The sequence below is a fragment of the Myotis yumanensis genome, unplaced genomic scaffold (genome assembly GCF_028538775.1).
Source record: "Myotis yumanensis isolate MYYU_CA2020_CCGP unplaced genomic scaffold, mMyoYum1.0.hap1 SCAF_2, whole genome shotgun sequence".
NCBI lineage: Eukaryota > Metazoa > Chordata > Mammalia > Chiroptera > Vespertilionidae > Myotis > Myotis yumanensis.
This window is the reverse complement of record NW_027223753.1, coordinates 14,723,971-14,740,930: the sequence shown is the minus strand read 5'-3', so window position 1 is coordinate 14,740,930 and position 16,960 is coordinate 14,723,971. Positions and strand designations below refer to the sequence as shown.

General features: G+C 44.3%; 1 pseudogene; it reads right to left on the bottom strand.

The window, feature by feature from the left end:
- Positions 1-13,204: 13,204 nt before the first annotated feature.
- On the bottom strand, positions 13,205-14,113 carry LOC139001555 (translocon-associated protein subunit gamma pseudogene; annotated as a pseudogene).
- Between the last annotated feature and the right edge of the window lie 2,847 nt (positions 14,114-16,960).

The following is a 16,960-nucleotide window of genomic DNA, read 5'->3' as shown; positions in this document are numbered from 1 at the left end:
ACCTACCGGTAAGTGTTCATGGACTTCCTGAAACAGTCAGGCGAGTTACTCACTGATTGAGGACCCTGCTCCCCCTTCTAGAAACCCCCTCTGTACCCGACTCCTGAGGCAGTTCCAGTCCCTGTGAGTCCAAACCGATTGCGCCAGCGCTACCTCAGAACAAACTGCGCAGCAAGCAGTTCCTTATAAAGTTAAACATGCATTTGCCATATGAACGGGCCATTCCACTGCTGCTATTACCCAAGAGAAATGAAAGTATATGTTCACACAAAGATGTATACACAAAAGTACCTAGCAACTGAACTGGTAATCATCGAAAGTTGAAAGCCACCCGAATGTCTAGCAACAAGAGAATGGACAAGCTGTGGCCACTGCATACGTGGAACCAGCCATGAAAAGGAACGAACTACTGATACAAGCAACTGCACAGCTGAACCGCCGGCTGAGCAAAAGCAGCCACCACAGACGTGTACATGCCCGGTGATTCCATTTATATGAACTTCCAGAAAAGGCAAACCAGATCCGGGGTGGGGAGGGGAGAACTGCTAAACAGCAGGAAGAAACTTTGGAACTTGATGGAAAAGTTTTTTGTTTTTTTTAAATATTTTATTGATTTCTTACAGAGAGGAAGGGAGAGGGATAGAGAGTTAGAAACATCGATGAGAGAGAAACATCGATCAGCTGCCTCCTGCACACTCCCTACTGGGGATGTGCCCGCAACCAAGGTACATGCCCTTGACCGGAATCGAACCTGGGACCTTTCAGTCCACAGGCCAACGCTCTATCCACTGAGCCAAACCGGTCAGGGCGATGGAAAAGTTTTATATCTTGATTGTAGTGGTCATTTCCCAAGTGTATACATTGTCAAAACTCATCCAACGGTATGCTTTATTGTTTTTTATAACCACTGTGAATAATGAGAACTAGCTCTGTGTGTGTGTGTGTGTGTGTGTGTGTAAATATCTAGTGCTAACTGAAGTGATTCTTTTTTTTGTTGTTTTACTTTATTTTTCAGTAACAGTTGACATTGATTATTATTTTTATTAGTTTCAGGTGTACAGCATAATGATTAGAGATTTATATAAATTTTTTTTAGAGATTTATATAATTTACTAAGAGATTGCCCCAATAAGTCTAGTACCCACCTGGCACCATACATAGTTATAATATTATAGACTCTACTAGAGGCCCGGTGCATGAAATTCATGCACTCAGGGGGAGAGGGGTCCCTCAGCCCAATCTTCGCCCTCTCACAGTCCAGGAGTCCTCAGGGGATGTCCAACTGATGGCTTAGGCCCTCTTCCGGGAAAGCGGGCCTAAACCAGCAGTCAGACATCCTTAGCATTGCCATGAAGGCAGGAGAGACTCCTGCCACTGCCTCTGTGCTCACCAGCCATGAGCCCAGCTTCTGGCTAAGTGGTACTCCCCCTGTGGTAACACACTGACCACCAGGGGCCAGCTGCTGAATTGAGTGTCTGCCCCCTGGTGGTCAGTGTGCATCATAGCGACCTGTCATTCCACTGTTCAATCATTTGCATATTAGCCTTTTATTATATAGGATTCCCTAGGCTGCACTTTACATCTCTGTGACTATTTTGTGACTACGGATTTGTACTTCTTAAGCTCTTCACCTTTTCCACCCAGCCTCTTAACCCCCTTCCATCTGGCAACTATAATTTGTTCTCTGTATCTGTGAGTCTATTTTTGTTTTGTTTGTTTTTCAAACTGTACACTTTAAATGGTTGCACTTCCTTGTATGCAAATTATACCTCAATGAAGTTGAGCTTTTTAAAACTGTTCTGTTTCAGCTGGTCTCTCAGAGGCAGGCCCTAAAGATAACAACTGGATTGTAACTAAAAGAAGGCGCTGTCCCGGTATCCCAGGAAGGGCCAGCTCCAACCCCAAATCTAGCATATTCCACAGAAGTCTCTCCCCAGGGTTAGATTTGCACCAGTTCAAAAGCAGAGCGTGAGGCGGTTTCCTAGCTCAATTCACCAAGCCAGAGTTGATCCCGCCGCCTGCTGAGAGCAGGTCTGAACTATTTCAGGCTCAAGGGCAACATCCTTGAGAGATTTCCATCTGGAAAGAGTAGGAGGTCACCATGGCAACCTGTTCCAGGCCCAGGCCTGGCGGGGCTCCAAAGCACACAAATAAAGCCATTGGAATGTGGCGCAGAGTTCAGGGAGGGGAAACTAGGAAGTTGCCAAGTTTTCATGAAAATCAACAATGGGAGGCTTCAGTAAGGAAGCTCGGGTCCTAGCAGGATTAGCCCAGGGAGACCTCTCTCTCTCTCTCTCACACACACACACACACACACACACACACACACACACTCTGCTTGGAGGACAGCAGCATTGCCTCTTGATGAAATGAGAGCGCTGGCTTTACAGCCTGACAGACAGTGGTCACTTCCTGGTGGCCTCAGGCAAGTTTCTGAACCACTTGCCCACGTGGCCCACTGCCTCCCCATCTCCACATCTTTGCACAGAGGTCACCTTCTCCATGAGGCCTTCCCTGGTTACCTGAAATCAAACTGCAGCCTACCCCCACCTCAAACTCTTGCTCTGCTTTCTGCTTCTCCATAGCACTTAGCACCACCTGACATACAATATACGTTATTTATTTATCTTATTTATTGCCTTGCTAATGTGTCAACCAAACGTTAATGAATCAGAGGCTTTGCTAGAATTAAATGACCAAGTTTTATTCAAGGGTCTTGAGTGAGTGACTTGCAACTCAGGAAACACTATTAGATGATACCCAGAGTGTTCTGAAGAAAAGCATTTTTATAGTAAAAAAGCACTTTTTTTTTTTTAGAAGAATCAGTCCTCAATCTTAGCTTCTGATTGAAAGGGCGAGGGCTATGGCCTCCATCTTGCCCCGTATCCTCCATGTTGGGGCAGTAGCCATGGGCTCAGGAAGGTACCTTCTTCCCGGAGGCCCAGGCCTCTGCTGGCCACGCCCGGGATTTCTTTAAACTGACCAATGACAATCAAAGGACGTGCGAGCCATAGCCTGTGTAACAAGACCCGGCTTGCGCCTGGCCAATCGGCAAGGCCCACAGTCAGCTCTCCTCCCCTCACTCCACCCCCTATTAAAAACCCTGTTTTTTCTCACAACGGTCTCTCTCTCCTCTTGCCGTTGCGTCAGAAGAGGCTGGGAGCCAGACCCGGGTCTGTAATAATAATAAAGGACTCTCTGCTTTTGCATCGGACTTGGCTGGCTCCCTGATGGTCTATTAGGGATCTTGAAATCTGGGCATAACACTGATTTGGTCTGAGGTGAAGATCTTCCAGGTGCCCAATGGTCTAGATCAGTGGTTCTCAACCTTCCTAATGCTGGGAACCTTTAATACAGTTCCTCATGTTGTGGTGACCCCCAATTCCATTGTTACAAATTGAACATAATTAAAGCATAGTGATTAATCACAAAAACAATATGTAATTATATGTGTGTTTTTCCGGTGGTCTTAGGCGACCCCTGTGAAAGGGTCATTCGACCCCCAAAGGGGTCGCAACCCACAGGTTGAGAACCACTGGTCTAGATACATGAACATTCTTTCCTACGTTTTTTCAGAAGATTATCTACAGAATTTACTTATCTCCAGGCATTGACACACAACTAAAAAATTCAAAAGGTTAGGTTTCCAGGCTAGTTAAATTAAATTAAATCATTTTCCTTATGTTTTAGTCTACTCTGATTTTCTGTCGGTTTCACCATAGTGACTCCACTGTGTTTCTGCACTCTTTCCTCATATGTCAGCTCTATTGAGGGCAGGGATTTTTTAACTATTATTATTCTTTATGTTTAAAGTTTTACATATGTCTCCTTTTTCTCCCATCAACCCCTCCTCAGACACCCTCCAGCACATGCCCCCACCAGCTCCAGTGTCTGTGTCCATTGGTTATGCTTATATGCATGCATACAAGTCCTTTGGTTGATCTCTTCCCTCCCACCCCACCCCACCCCCCGACCCAGGGCAGGGATTTTTGTCTCTTTTGTCCATGCTCTATCTTCAATGCCTAGAGCAGCGCCTAGCACATAGTGTGTGTACAGGGACCGTTATAGAGCATGAACTTCTCTGAACATCTGTTTTCTCATCAGCAAAAGGGGAATGATGTTACTCCCATAAGGTTAGTGTGAGGATCAAAGGAATGAGTTTAAGGCTGTGGGTTAAGTGTCCAGCCCTTAGTGGAGGCACTGGTGTCACTCACTGTTACAGCTTTCATTTGGTGAGGCTTAATCCTCAACAGGCCCCCGTTACCTCCCTATAGCACTTTGGTCCACATTAAGAACAACTTCCATGGGCTCTTACCCTGCCTCCCTGACCCCTGAGCCCAGGAACTTACCCACGTCCTACTTCTGCAAAACCACTGGACATTACAGACAATGGAATGAGAGATTCAGTCCACAGAGGCCTTTTCCTGTCTCTAAATATTTGTTAGGAGCAGATGAACTCATTCATTCATTGGCAAACAAGGTCTTCAAAAGTGAAAAGGCGATTTGAAGAGGCAGGAAATGTTTAACCTGTAAAAGGGAAGAGCAGGCATTTCTTGTATCCTTAATGTGTGCCAGGTGGCATGTTAGGCACCTGGCGTGTCTTATGTTGTTTCATCCTTGTGTTAATCTTTCAAGGAAGGAATCTAAGAAGGAAGAAATTGAGGCCAAGATGTCAGGACACCAGCCTGAGACTTCACAGCCTTAAGCAGCAGGGCAGGAGTTGAACCCTGAGCTGATCCAGCCCTAAACCTTGTGTTCCTGCTGTCCCGACCCACCTTCTTTGGAAACTCACTTAGTAGAAGACCTCTCTGCCAAGCCGGAAGTTTGGATGTATTCTGTAGGCAATTCTAAAAAAAAAAAAAAAAAAAGCAGCTGAGCATGAATATATGGGAACTACTAAGGAAGGAGGAATTATTTCTGCCTGAGATAAATCAGAAAAGCTGCAGAGGGGAGGTGGGCCTGCTTCTGGGACTGGTATTTCTGGTTCATCAACAACATTGCAGAAGTTATCACTGGCTTTTATTTCCAACACATGACAGTGAATGGCACTTTCTATTCACATGGTCATCTGGTCATATTTTCAACAGGTCATTCCTTTGGGATGTTATTTTTATTTGGAGCCTTTTGCATCATGTCATAGCCGGAATTTAGCATGTTCTGACAGCAACCACTTTCTGAATGGCTGGACTCCCCAGCACTATGAACCTTTAATACAGTAGTTTGGAGTCTGCTTGAACCAGCTCTTCATGACTTGGTTCAGTGACTTCCTACAGATACCCTGAAATTCACCAATACCACAGAAACCAAGACACACACCCCCACGCCCCCAGAGAGCCTGTTGTTAAACATTGCTCAACACACAACTAGCTTACCTATACATAGTGAAAGAGCAGAAAGAACCCTGGATAGAAGTCAGAAAACTGGTGTTGTTACTAATTCACCATAAACACTTCTCTGGGCCTCACCTTCCTTAGCAATTAAATGTAGGGAGATTGACTAGATTCAAAAACCAGGATCACTAAGTCCTGAGTTATTTCCCAAAAAGAAAACAGCTTGGAAATTCTTCAAGCAGTTTTCAATATTAAAATAAAAAGAAAACAAAAATAATAATAGAATAAAAAGAAAACCATGCACAACCCCCCTGATAAGCTCAAATAAATTAACCTAAATAAATTGTGTTTGGTGGTTAAAAATCTTTCCAAATCAAACATCTGAAACCCAAGGGGAATGAGAATAAAAGCAGTCAGTCCTCCGTCCCCTTCAGTCTAATAGAATGAGCACCTGAAATGGAGCGGTCACTGCTGGCCACTGATGCTATCATGCTGAAGAAGACACGGCCCCTGCCTGGGGAGCTTACAGACAAAGGAAGCAGACAGACAAGCTGGCATGCATCGCAAAGAAAGGGGATCTATGTTCTGATGGGATAAGATCCATGTGAGTGCTCTTAAGAGAGCACTATGAATGTTGGGAGAGTTGAGGATGGCTTCTTGGGAACAGAGACATCTAATGGGGATTAAAGTCCAGAGTTCAAAGATGTTAGGAACATTGAGGAACTGCAGACATGGGAGTAGCTGGAAAGCATGGCACAAGTCGATGCTGGAAAGGCCCATAGGAAGGGCCTGTGTATCAGGTAAGGAAGTTGAGAATTTATCTTTAGAGAACTGGGAAGTGTAAACAGGGGAGTAATTTGAGCTTTAGAAAGCTCCTTCAGGAAGTTCAGAGGCTCTTGTGGCAAACCAAGTCTAGTGGCCTGGGGTAGAGCGTGAGTGGATGAAGGCATGGACCTGTATTGGCTCCTGGGGCTGCCATAGCAAAGTCCCGCACACCTGGTGGCTTAAATAACAGGTGTATTCCCTCACAGTTCTGGAGGCTGGAAGTCCAACTCAAGGTGCAGTGGGGCCATGCTGCCTCTGAGACTCGGGAAGAATCTTCCGTCCTTCTCCCTAGCTTCCCTGGTAGTGCCCATCAATGCTTGGTGTTCCGTGGCTTGCAGCTGCCATTACTCCAATTTCTGCCTTGTCATCACGTGGTGTTCTCCCTGTGTGTCTCTCTTCACATCACAGTTGTAGTTGTTAGAAATAAGGCGATCCCCAAATTCAGGGGTCCCCATAGAACACAAAACATACTCGGGAGCCAGGCAACAAGGCAAATATCTTTACTTATATGTAGAAGGGTGTGCACACATGGTCTGGAACCGGGGTGGGCAAACTTTTTGACTCGAGGGCACAATGGGTTCTTAAACTGGACCGGAGGGCCGGAACAAAAGCATGGATGGAGTGTTTGTGTGAACTAATATAAATTCAAAGTAAACATCATTACATAAAAGGGTACGGTCTTTTTTTTTTTTTTTTTTTTTTTTTTTTTTTTTTAGTTTTATTCATTTCAGGCCGTAGTTTGCTCACGGCTGGTCTGGAAGTACGTGCAGGCGGTCTGCTCGGCTTTATAATCCCTCATGCATATGACCTGTCCCTTGCTCTTGATTGGAGCTCAGGCGCACAGTCTTTTGTGATTGGCTAATTCAAAGGGAGGGGTTGGCCTTTGCTGTTCCAAGATGGCGGCCCCCAGGGGAGCTGCAAGCCATGCGGCCAACATGGCGCCTGCCGAGTCACAAAGTCCAAAACGGCGGCCGTCTAAACCGTTCTTTGACAGAAAAGATGGCTTGTTTCTTCTCACATAGTGGATTAAGGACACCCCACCACCACCCTACACTTGCATGATTGTATCGTAACTCATGTCAACATAAGAAACATTCACACCTATAGAGAATTTTTGTGCGTTTATTTGAGCCAAACTGATGACAATTGCAGGGAAGCAAAATCTCAACAGACTTAGAAAATGCTCCAGAGAATGGCAGTTTGGCATCTTATTTCATAGAGTACAATCAAAAGAGAAGATGTAGGTGGGTTACATGAAATCCACTGGTGGTAGATTAGGGAGGCAGGAGAAAGCAAAGCAGGGAAACCCCTGGGATTGGATAAAAAGGAAAATGAAAGACACAGGCTTCTTTTACATAAGTGGGTACAGGATAGCCAAAAGTCAACAATTAACGTGATAATAATAACAATGAGAGGATTTGGTCTCCACCCTGGATCATGGGTTGTGCCCTGAAGGGTCTGGAAAAAAGGAAGTTACCCTGACGTTCCAAAGGTATGTTATGTAGATGCAAAAAAGACAATAGGTCAATGAAGGTGAAAGTTGACCTTTGTCAGCAAAGAGTCTAGCCAGCCTAGACATGCCTACCCACCATAAACTGCTTTTAGTTAAAACGTTTTCATTTCAGACCATCCTATGTGGTTACTTTAGGTCTCTGAGCTTGTCAGGGTTAGTATGTTGCCCCTTTTCATCCACAAAGGTGGTGAGTTCTATTTTGGATGTATATCAACTGCCTTTGGACTGCACTGAACCAAAAACCTGGGGACTTTTTGACAACCCAGTTCTTCAAGATCTTGGCTGCCTTTAGTACCATGAGTAACCCTCACCTAAAGACCTTGTCCAGATACAGCCGGACAGTGACTATGTGCCACCCCAAAATATGCCACTTTGGCATGTTAACGTAAAATATCCATTGAAACCTGTAAAGCATTTTTGTGAGTTTATTTGAGCCAAACTGTTGACAATTGCCAGGAAGCAGAACCTCAATGAATTGAGATAATGCTCTGGAGAATGGTGGGTTACATCTGCTTTTATACATTGCAATCAAAGGAAAGGGACGTAGGTGGGTTACATGAAATCCATTGGTGAGAGACGAGAGGCTGGAGAAAGCAAAGCAGGGAAACCCCTGGGATTGGAGAAAATGTAAAATGATAGACACATACTGTTACTTAGGTGGGTGCAGGAACAATTAACATAACAATGAAGGAATTTGTGGTATTGGCACCCAGGCACATTAGGTTGTGCCCCAAGGGGTCCAGAAAAAGGAAAATTACAAGTTACCCAGACATTTCAAGGGTGTGTTATTATAGATGCAAAGAGCCAGACAGGCTCAGTTAAGGTAAAGGTTGACCTTGTCTGGGAAGATACTAGCCTAGGATGTAGATATTCACCATAACTGCTTTTAGTTAAACTTTAATTTCAGACCATCCTTTGTGGTTACTTTAGGTCTCTGAGTTTGCAAGACCACCATGCAGGCCTTCCCCGAGCTTGTCAGGTTAGCATATGGCTCCTGTGAGCTTGATCCCCAATAGGGTGTGTGCAGGAGTCAGCCAATCAATGATCCTCTCTTGTTATTGATGTTTCTATCTCTCTCTCTATCCCTTCCTCTCTGAAATCAATAAAAATATGTGTGTTTTTTTAAAAAGGACATTTTGACCTTCCTCCCCCTTTCCCTCCTGAAAGCAAGAGATAAAATTCCCATGTGAAAGACACCCTCCCACACCAGAAACATTCTTATCACCAGAGAGGTGGGGGCGGAGGGGGACAGGGAGTCAAGGCAGAGAGAAACTTATACAAAGAGACCTTGTTAAAATAACTCATCTTCCATTAGTCTCCCCATCTATGTTAGTTACTTTTCCACAATTGCCTGTCTCTGTTCAATCCAGTATATACACACTTGGGCCTATCTCCTGTTTGGGTCTTCATTTTTGTATGGGGCTCCCATGTCCGTGTAAACATCTGTATGTTTTTCTCCTGTTAATCTCTCTTATCAATTAATTCCCCGGCCCAATCAGAGACCCTAAAGTTTTGCCTCACCTACAGAGCCTTTTAAGTCTGAAGATATGCTTTTTTAACCTCTGTATTCTGCTAATCCTCTTCTCACTTAGTTTAAAGGTCTTACTCTTGAGACAATCCAATATCATTGGTGTGGGGAGGCTGGAGTTGGAAAGGAAACTCCCTTAATGCCCTCTTTGCTGGTAGACTTCCTTCCTTAGATAATTCTTATGGAAAACCCTTTCATAAGGCCTAACCCTCTTTTGGAGGACTTTGCTAAAAGGGGCAAGAAATCGATGGTACACAGCAACCTTCTAAATTTTTTCTTCCATTTCCTCTAGTTTTGATTGGCATGACTCTGTCCCAATGTAGGACAGGAAAGAGTTTGACTAAATGCCACTGCATAGGGGCAATAGGGCAAAAGAGAGGTGTTTGGCAAAGAGATATTGAAGACCTGCAGTCTCTACTGGGTAGGAAAAGAATTAGAATAGAGGAAGTGAAAAGAAAAGGAGACCGCAGAGGGGCCACGGGGCTGGCAGTTCCAATAAATTTGAAGAATGGTTGTAGTGGGAGCAACTGAGTGGGAAAAGGTGGAAGGATGGGAGGGTGTGATCACAGTGGGATGTCTGAATTCAAGATTTAAGAAATGAGGGAGTCCTAGGTGATGCAATGTCCAGGGGGTGGCCATGGCAGTGGGTACCTTAGGTGGAGCAGAGGTGAAGGTCCCTGGAGTTGAGGTCAAAGAGCTAACAGGATGCTCTCACCTACTTAAATGAAGAGATATCCCATGTTCATGGGTTGAAACCCTCAATATTGTTGAGATACTTTAGTTATCTTAAAACTACACATGTCGCCCTAACCGGCTTGGCTTAGTGGATAAAGCATTGGTCTGCGGACTGAAGGGTCCCAGGTTTGATTCCGGACAAGGGCATGTACCTTGGTTGCAAGCACATCCCCAGTAGGGGGTGTGCAGGAGGCAGCTGATCAATGTTTCTCTCTCTCTCATCGATGTTTCTAACTCTCTATCCCTCTCCCTTCCTCTCTGTAAAAAATTAATAAAATATATTTTTTTAAAAACTACACATGTCCATCATCAGTAATTCATTGTTTAAAATGGTGGTTTACATTTTATATTATTCATATCTGAAAAATATAAGCACTTTATTGGGACACTCTATGTTGTTGAATTTGTTTAATTTCAGGGTGGGCTTGACAAAAAAGTAATTTCTCAACCTGTAAAGAAGGTGATGAGAACCTGGATTCTGGGGTTTTTATGGGGAATATTCCAGCAGTAAGCAAATCTCTTGGACTCCTCTTTAGCTATATCAATCTGAGATTAAGTCTCAGTTTCAGAGGTAGAAATATGTGAAAGCAAGAGGGTGTCAATTAAATGGTTCCTAGGGCAAGAAATCTTCAAATTCGCCACCTGTAAAGTAAAATTAATTCCTGTGTTCCTGGATGATGGAGCTGTATTACAGATAAGATCTTTACATTACTGGAAAGTTAACTTTTTACAAGCAAGTCATTAACAGTTCTCATGCCCTGGTGAAACCAGACAACCAATAGGTCCCAGTTGCCTGACACTACTTGAGCCAATTAGGCAGAGATAGGGTTGAATCATATATGAGCGTTTATTCTAATAACTAGAGGCCTGGTGCATGAATTTCATGCACGGGTAGGGTCCCTAGGCCTGGCCGGTGATCAGAGTCAATCAGGGCCACCCCTTGGTGGTCAGGGCACATCATAGTGAGCGAGCGAACTCCTGGTCTCCCAGTCGAACTCCCGAGGTGACACTTTGCATATTAGCCTTTTATATATATAGACTAGAGGCCTGGTGCATGAAATTTGTGCATGGAGGGGGGGTTCCCTCAGTCCAGCCTGCACCCTCTCCAATCGGTGACTGCTTGAGGGATGTCTGACAGTGGGATCAGGCCTAAACCGCAGTCGGACATCCCTCTTGCAATCTGGGACCTCTGGCTCCTAACCACTCACCTGCCTGCCTACCTGATCACCCCTAACTGCCCTCCCCTGCAGGCCTGATTTCGCCCGGCTAATTTGGTTCTGATTGGTCTATTTCTATGCCAGTCAGCATCAAAAGCTCCACCTCCTAGGCAGCCATTGGCTTCTCACAGTTGACCCAGATTTGGTTCTGATTGGTCAATTTCTATGCCAGTCAGCATCAAAAGCTCTGCCTCCTAGGCAGTCATTGGCTCCTCACGCTTCACCCAGATTTGGTTCTGATTGGTCGGTTTCTATGCCAGTCAGCCTCTCTGGGCCTATCAATGGGGCCTGATCAGAAAGGCGGGCCTGATCAGCAGCCCCAGTGGAGGCCTAGAGAGAAGTGGAGGTGTGACTGCTGGCCCTGTGGGGAGAGAAAGAGAGAGGCAAATGCTGATCAACAGCTGCCACACAGGCTATGGATCAGATCTTTCTCTCTTCAGGCCTCTCTCTGGGCCTGATTCACAGCCCCTTTATCAGTTAGTGCTGGGTCACCATGCCTGCAGCCACAGCAGTCAGTGCTGGGTCGCCACAGCAACCCAGCGCTGACTGCAGGACTGACTTCTAGTTGGTTGAGCCTCCGGTGGTGACAGACCCAGGTTTTTAAATATTAGGAATATATATATATATATATATATATATATATATATATATATATACTGGCAGTATGGGAGAGGAGCAGGTCATCCACAAAAATCTGCCTGCAACCCCCTATAAATTAGATTCTTATATGGGGTAGGGCAAAGATTACATGGGGAAGTAGGCAAAGGAATAAGAATGGGTTTAATGGTTAGAGATTACAGGCAATGTGGGCTGGGACAGGACTCCATTGTTTGGGCAACAAGATCATTAAATCTTTCCATGATAATAGATGATAATAGGCAGTTCTCAGATGAGAACAGACCACATTCCAAGGTTGACTCCCAGGTCCCAGGAGTGGGGATGTACAACTCCCAGCCAGGTTAGAGTGTGCTTTCTTTAATCAGAACAAAACAATCATTGTTAACAGAGCATGATTAATATTTCTTATAACTAATAGCTAGTCCCCAATATTCTATTTCTGCCCCTTACACTGGGGCACCCCAATTTCAAGAGTCAAGTTGAAGAGGGGGAACCAGCCAGCAAGGGAGACTGAGAAGGAATGTCCAGTAGGATGGAAGGAATGTTCAGTGTTATCCTTCCTAGAAGCCAAGAGAGGCAAGTATACTAGGTTCTATATTTTTTAAAATATATTTTGTCTTGATTTCAGGGAGGAAGGGAGAGGGAGAGAGAGAGAAACATCAGTGATGATAAAGAATCATTGATCCGCTGCCTCCTGCACACCCCACACTGGGGATCCAACCCACAACCAGGGCATGTCCCCTGAACTCCTGGTTCATAGGTCAATGCTCAACCACTGAGCCAAGCTGGTCAGGCCTAGGTACTATATTAATCAGGATCTAATCAAGGAAAAGAAAACCAGTCTAGGTATTTCTTTCTTTCCTTTTCTCTCCTTTCTTTCTTATTTTTTTTTTTTTTTGAGAAATAATGTTTTTAATTTTGAGTTCTTTCAAATCACAAATTCAGAGACGTGTAAACATGCAGTTCAATCCCACCCTCCCCCCCAACCCCCGCAGGGGGAAGAGGAGGAAAGAGGATTCATTCTGATATTTATGATTCCAAAAAAGCTGTAATTTTGTGCTTAGAACACACAAACCAGCTATTAACTTCTTGCTACTCTAACAAATGCTAACAGTTCAGTCCAGGTTACTGTGACCTCTGACAGATCAAGGAAACAAGTTGTTTTCTCCTCTTGTAATTATAGCACATTGCCAGACACATTTGCCTTTTAATAAATGCCCTGGTACTCTGAGTTTCCCTTCCAATTCATGTAATTTCCAACAGCCTGTCAAAAAAGAGCCAAGAAACAATACTGAATTACATTCTGTTGGGTCTTTCAAACCCTCAAACTCCAGACTGTAAAAACATCTTATGTGTCTCCCGCCCCTACCACCCGGCTTCTTTTCCATACAGCACAGACCACCCATAGATACAAAGCCCAGGGTGAGGCTGACATGGTCTATCTGGAGCCAGTGGACAGGAGGGCGGTGAGGCCTGAGGAAGCACTCATGGACAGAATATAGTTCACTATGGGGTTGAAGTTCTCCAATATAAAGAAGGATGCAACAATGACCAAGACCATGAACAGGGTGCTGTTATAGAAGATGGGAAATGTTGTAGCTTCATAATCAGCAACTTCCTTCTTCTTCCACATGATTCTTTCTTCTTTTTCCTTCTGAGACATCTTTCTATTATCAGCTTCAGAAAGCTTTCAAGTCACTTCTTTGGAAACAGCATCTTCCCTCTTCTGTGCTACTTTGTGCTTGAAAACAGATTTCACATTTTTGTAGGCAAAGGCTACCCAATAAGTGCTTACAACGGTCATCACGCTCTACAGAACAGCAGACTGGATAAGATCCAGATGCCATATTCGCCAGTGTAACCAGATGGGGATGGTGAACATGATGAAGGTGTTCCCAAAGAACAGAGCGGAGGACTTGGCCAAGAGGTTGCGACTGAAATCCTAAAGGAGCAGGTCCTCCCCAGTCTGTAGTTATTTCAAATAGAAAAAAAATAATGAAGGAACTGGCTACCAGAGCATTAGAAGCACAGGTCCTGAGTCCTTTCCCTGCCACGGGATGTTGCTGAACAGGAGGAGCAAAGGAGGGGAGGGGGAGGGAGACTACTCAAAGATGATGAACTTCAGGAGACCATCCCGCCCTGGGCTAAAGGAGCAAAAAATAATACCCAAAGCTCAGAGGCACGGAGTCCCTAAGGCTCTTGTTGGCCATTGGAGCCCAGTTGTCTGAGCAGGAACCCAGGAGCCTGCACTTGGCAGGTCATTGCTTCTGTTCCTGAAGCCACTATTCATACCTATTGTTGTCATTGTCATAAGAGCCAATGCTGTCACCACCACCAATGCTGTCATCGCCGCTTGCTCCTGCCACTGCTGCAGAAGATGCCCTCAGAATCCAGAGGCAGGAAGGGAGTTTACTCTCTCCACCTTCTACTGTCTTTCATTGACAAAACCTACACAGAAACCAGCTAGTATGGGAGCCTGGAAAATATAATTTGAGCCTTAGCCTAGCACTTAAGGGCAGATAAGGACTGATATCAATAGGCACATGACTAGGACAGTTTACCTCTTTGGTTACTCAGCATCCTTTCTCATTCTTCTAACTATATTTAACTTTCTTACAACCATTATAACAACTTCATGCTTTCCTTCCTCAGAACATGCAGTAATCCTTCCCACTAAGACTCACTCCCCCCTCACCTCAAAAAAAGTGAAATATGAAATCCATCTACATATTCACCTCTGGGTGATGTTAAACCCTCTTTTAGCCCAATCACAATTCCATCTAAATATTTTATACCTCAGAGACTAAATTGAAGTTAGTTAGCCATATCGCCTTCATCTTATATTATTCTTGTTTATAAACATTTCATAGCTCTTCATTATCTTCAGAGTAAAGTCAAAACCCCATTGCTTGGAGTATAAGGACCTCCAAGCTAGACCTAACTTCCTTTCATAACTTCTTACGACTCAAACTAGCTGGCTCCATATTTTATTTCCCAAACATAACTTGTACATTGTCCCCCTAAGCTTTTGAGCTTATCATTCTCCCACCCAACATGCATTCCCTATTTCTTTTTCTTTTCTGCCTCCTCTCCTCCAAGCCTGCCCAATTTTCAAGGCATGGCTCAGTTTCAATTCCTCCACACAGCCCTCTCCCAAAGGCACCAGACCTCAGGACTCTTTCCACTATCTGAACTCCTCTAGTCTATGCCACTGACAGAGACCAGCTACCCTACCTGCCCCCTCCCCGCAACTCCCCCCCCTCCCCCCCGCCCCCCCAGTGGCATATAGCCTCCCACATATCCACTTACTGGCTGATACCTGACTATGGAAGACAGGGAAAATGAATTGGCAATGCATAGCTGGCTATTAATTTAAAACCCAAAGCACTTAATGCCCAATATCAGCTTCCTGTAGCCTCCCATAGGCCCCACTATGTCTCTGCTTATTTGCTTCTGAATTATACTTTGAAGTTTGTCAATTCTCCCTAGCAAACTTTAAAGGAGTTCAGTCGGCCTCTAGAGACACTGTTCTCAGATTACTGCCTAGCAACCTGTCTGATGTTATTGGGAAACCTCCCAGCTAGCCAGCTAATATCAAGTCAAAGACAGAAGCAAACAGAATGCATTCAAAGGCATGTTGCTCAACAGGAATTGCTCGCCCTGAGAGAAAACTTGCAGGATACTAAAGTGCAAAGACCCAGAACTAAACAAATTTTGCTTAGCCATTCTGAGACTATTCCTGACCAGGATAAGAAGAAGCCAAGCACCTATAAATCTTCCTTCCTATGGAGGTTTGAAGATATGGTTGAGAATGCCAACTCCTACCAACAAAGATAATTGTTCATGAGCACAAAAGGCAATTAGCAAAGAACCTAGCAACATGGTGCTTGTCCCAGTTCTGCGCTGGATGCAGTATGTCCCTTTTCCTCTTTGGATCTCAAGTTCCTCATCTGAAAAATGAGCAGGTTTAAACTACATAATCTCCAGGGGCGCTTCCCATCGTAAAATCTGAAGACATCTTTAACTGTTTTCTGTTCTTGTTACTAAACATCTGATTATGCATTGAAGACTATTAATCATACGTTATCCTCAGGGCCACCACATATGACTATTTGGGTTGTACAAAGAGCAAACCCAGAGGGCGCCATTCTCATTGTAGTCTGTGTAAACGATACCCTCATGTTGGGTGGTACACAACTTGGACATCCATATATAGCAGTGGTTCTCAACCTTCCTAATGCCACGACTCCTTAATACAGTTCCTCAGGTTGTGGTGACCCCCAACCATAAAATTATTTTTGTTGCTACTTCATAACTATAATTTTGCTACTGTAAACAATATGTAATTATATATGTGTTTTCCGATGGTCTTAGGCGACCACTGTGAAAGGGTCGTTCGGCCCCCAAAGGGGTCGCGACCCACAGGTTGAGAACCGCTGATATATAGCATCCTTGATTATTCTCTTCAATTTTGTAAATATTTAAGATTTGTGGGGGTTTTTTACATTTTATTTTCTTAATACCCATTGTTTCCTGGTCTTGGGTGTCTACCAAAAGAGATGAAACTATATTTATATTTGATACTGAGCAAAGTACTCTTTTATTGATTAATGCTAGTGGACATGAAATGAGTTTGATAACATTAATACAATCTATTTGTTGATCACCTACCATGCGCAAGACACTACATACATTGCTACATTTAATCCTTATGAAATTCCATGAGGTAGAAAACATTATCCTTATCTTTAGGTGAGAAAGTTGAGGCTCAGGGAAACTAAGGAACATGGGATTCACAGCCATAGCCAGAAAGTGGTTGAGATGAGGATTCAAACGTACCTCTGACTCCAAAGCTCATTCTCTTTCCAGTCCACTGTCTATCAGAACACTTTCTATGCTCCGTAATCTCTCTCCGGCTTGACACTCTTGTGATATCATTGAGCAAATGCAAATAGTTAGAACATTCAAGTGACTGGAAGCAGACATAGTGAAGCATAAGCATGCTGGAAGGAAAGACAGCACTCACAAATTTCCATCCTGATGTTGTCACTCACCAGAGGTGTGCCTACCTCCCTATGGGCCTTAGTGCTGTCATTGTCAAAGAGGGGTGATGTCTTGGGGCCTTTGTAGGATATTCAAGTACCAGCAAAGAGTTCATTAGTCTTTTTGGCTCAACTAAACTTTTGTACGACTC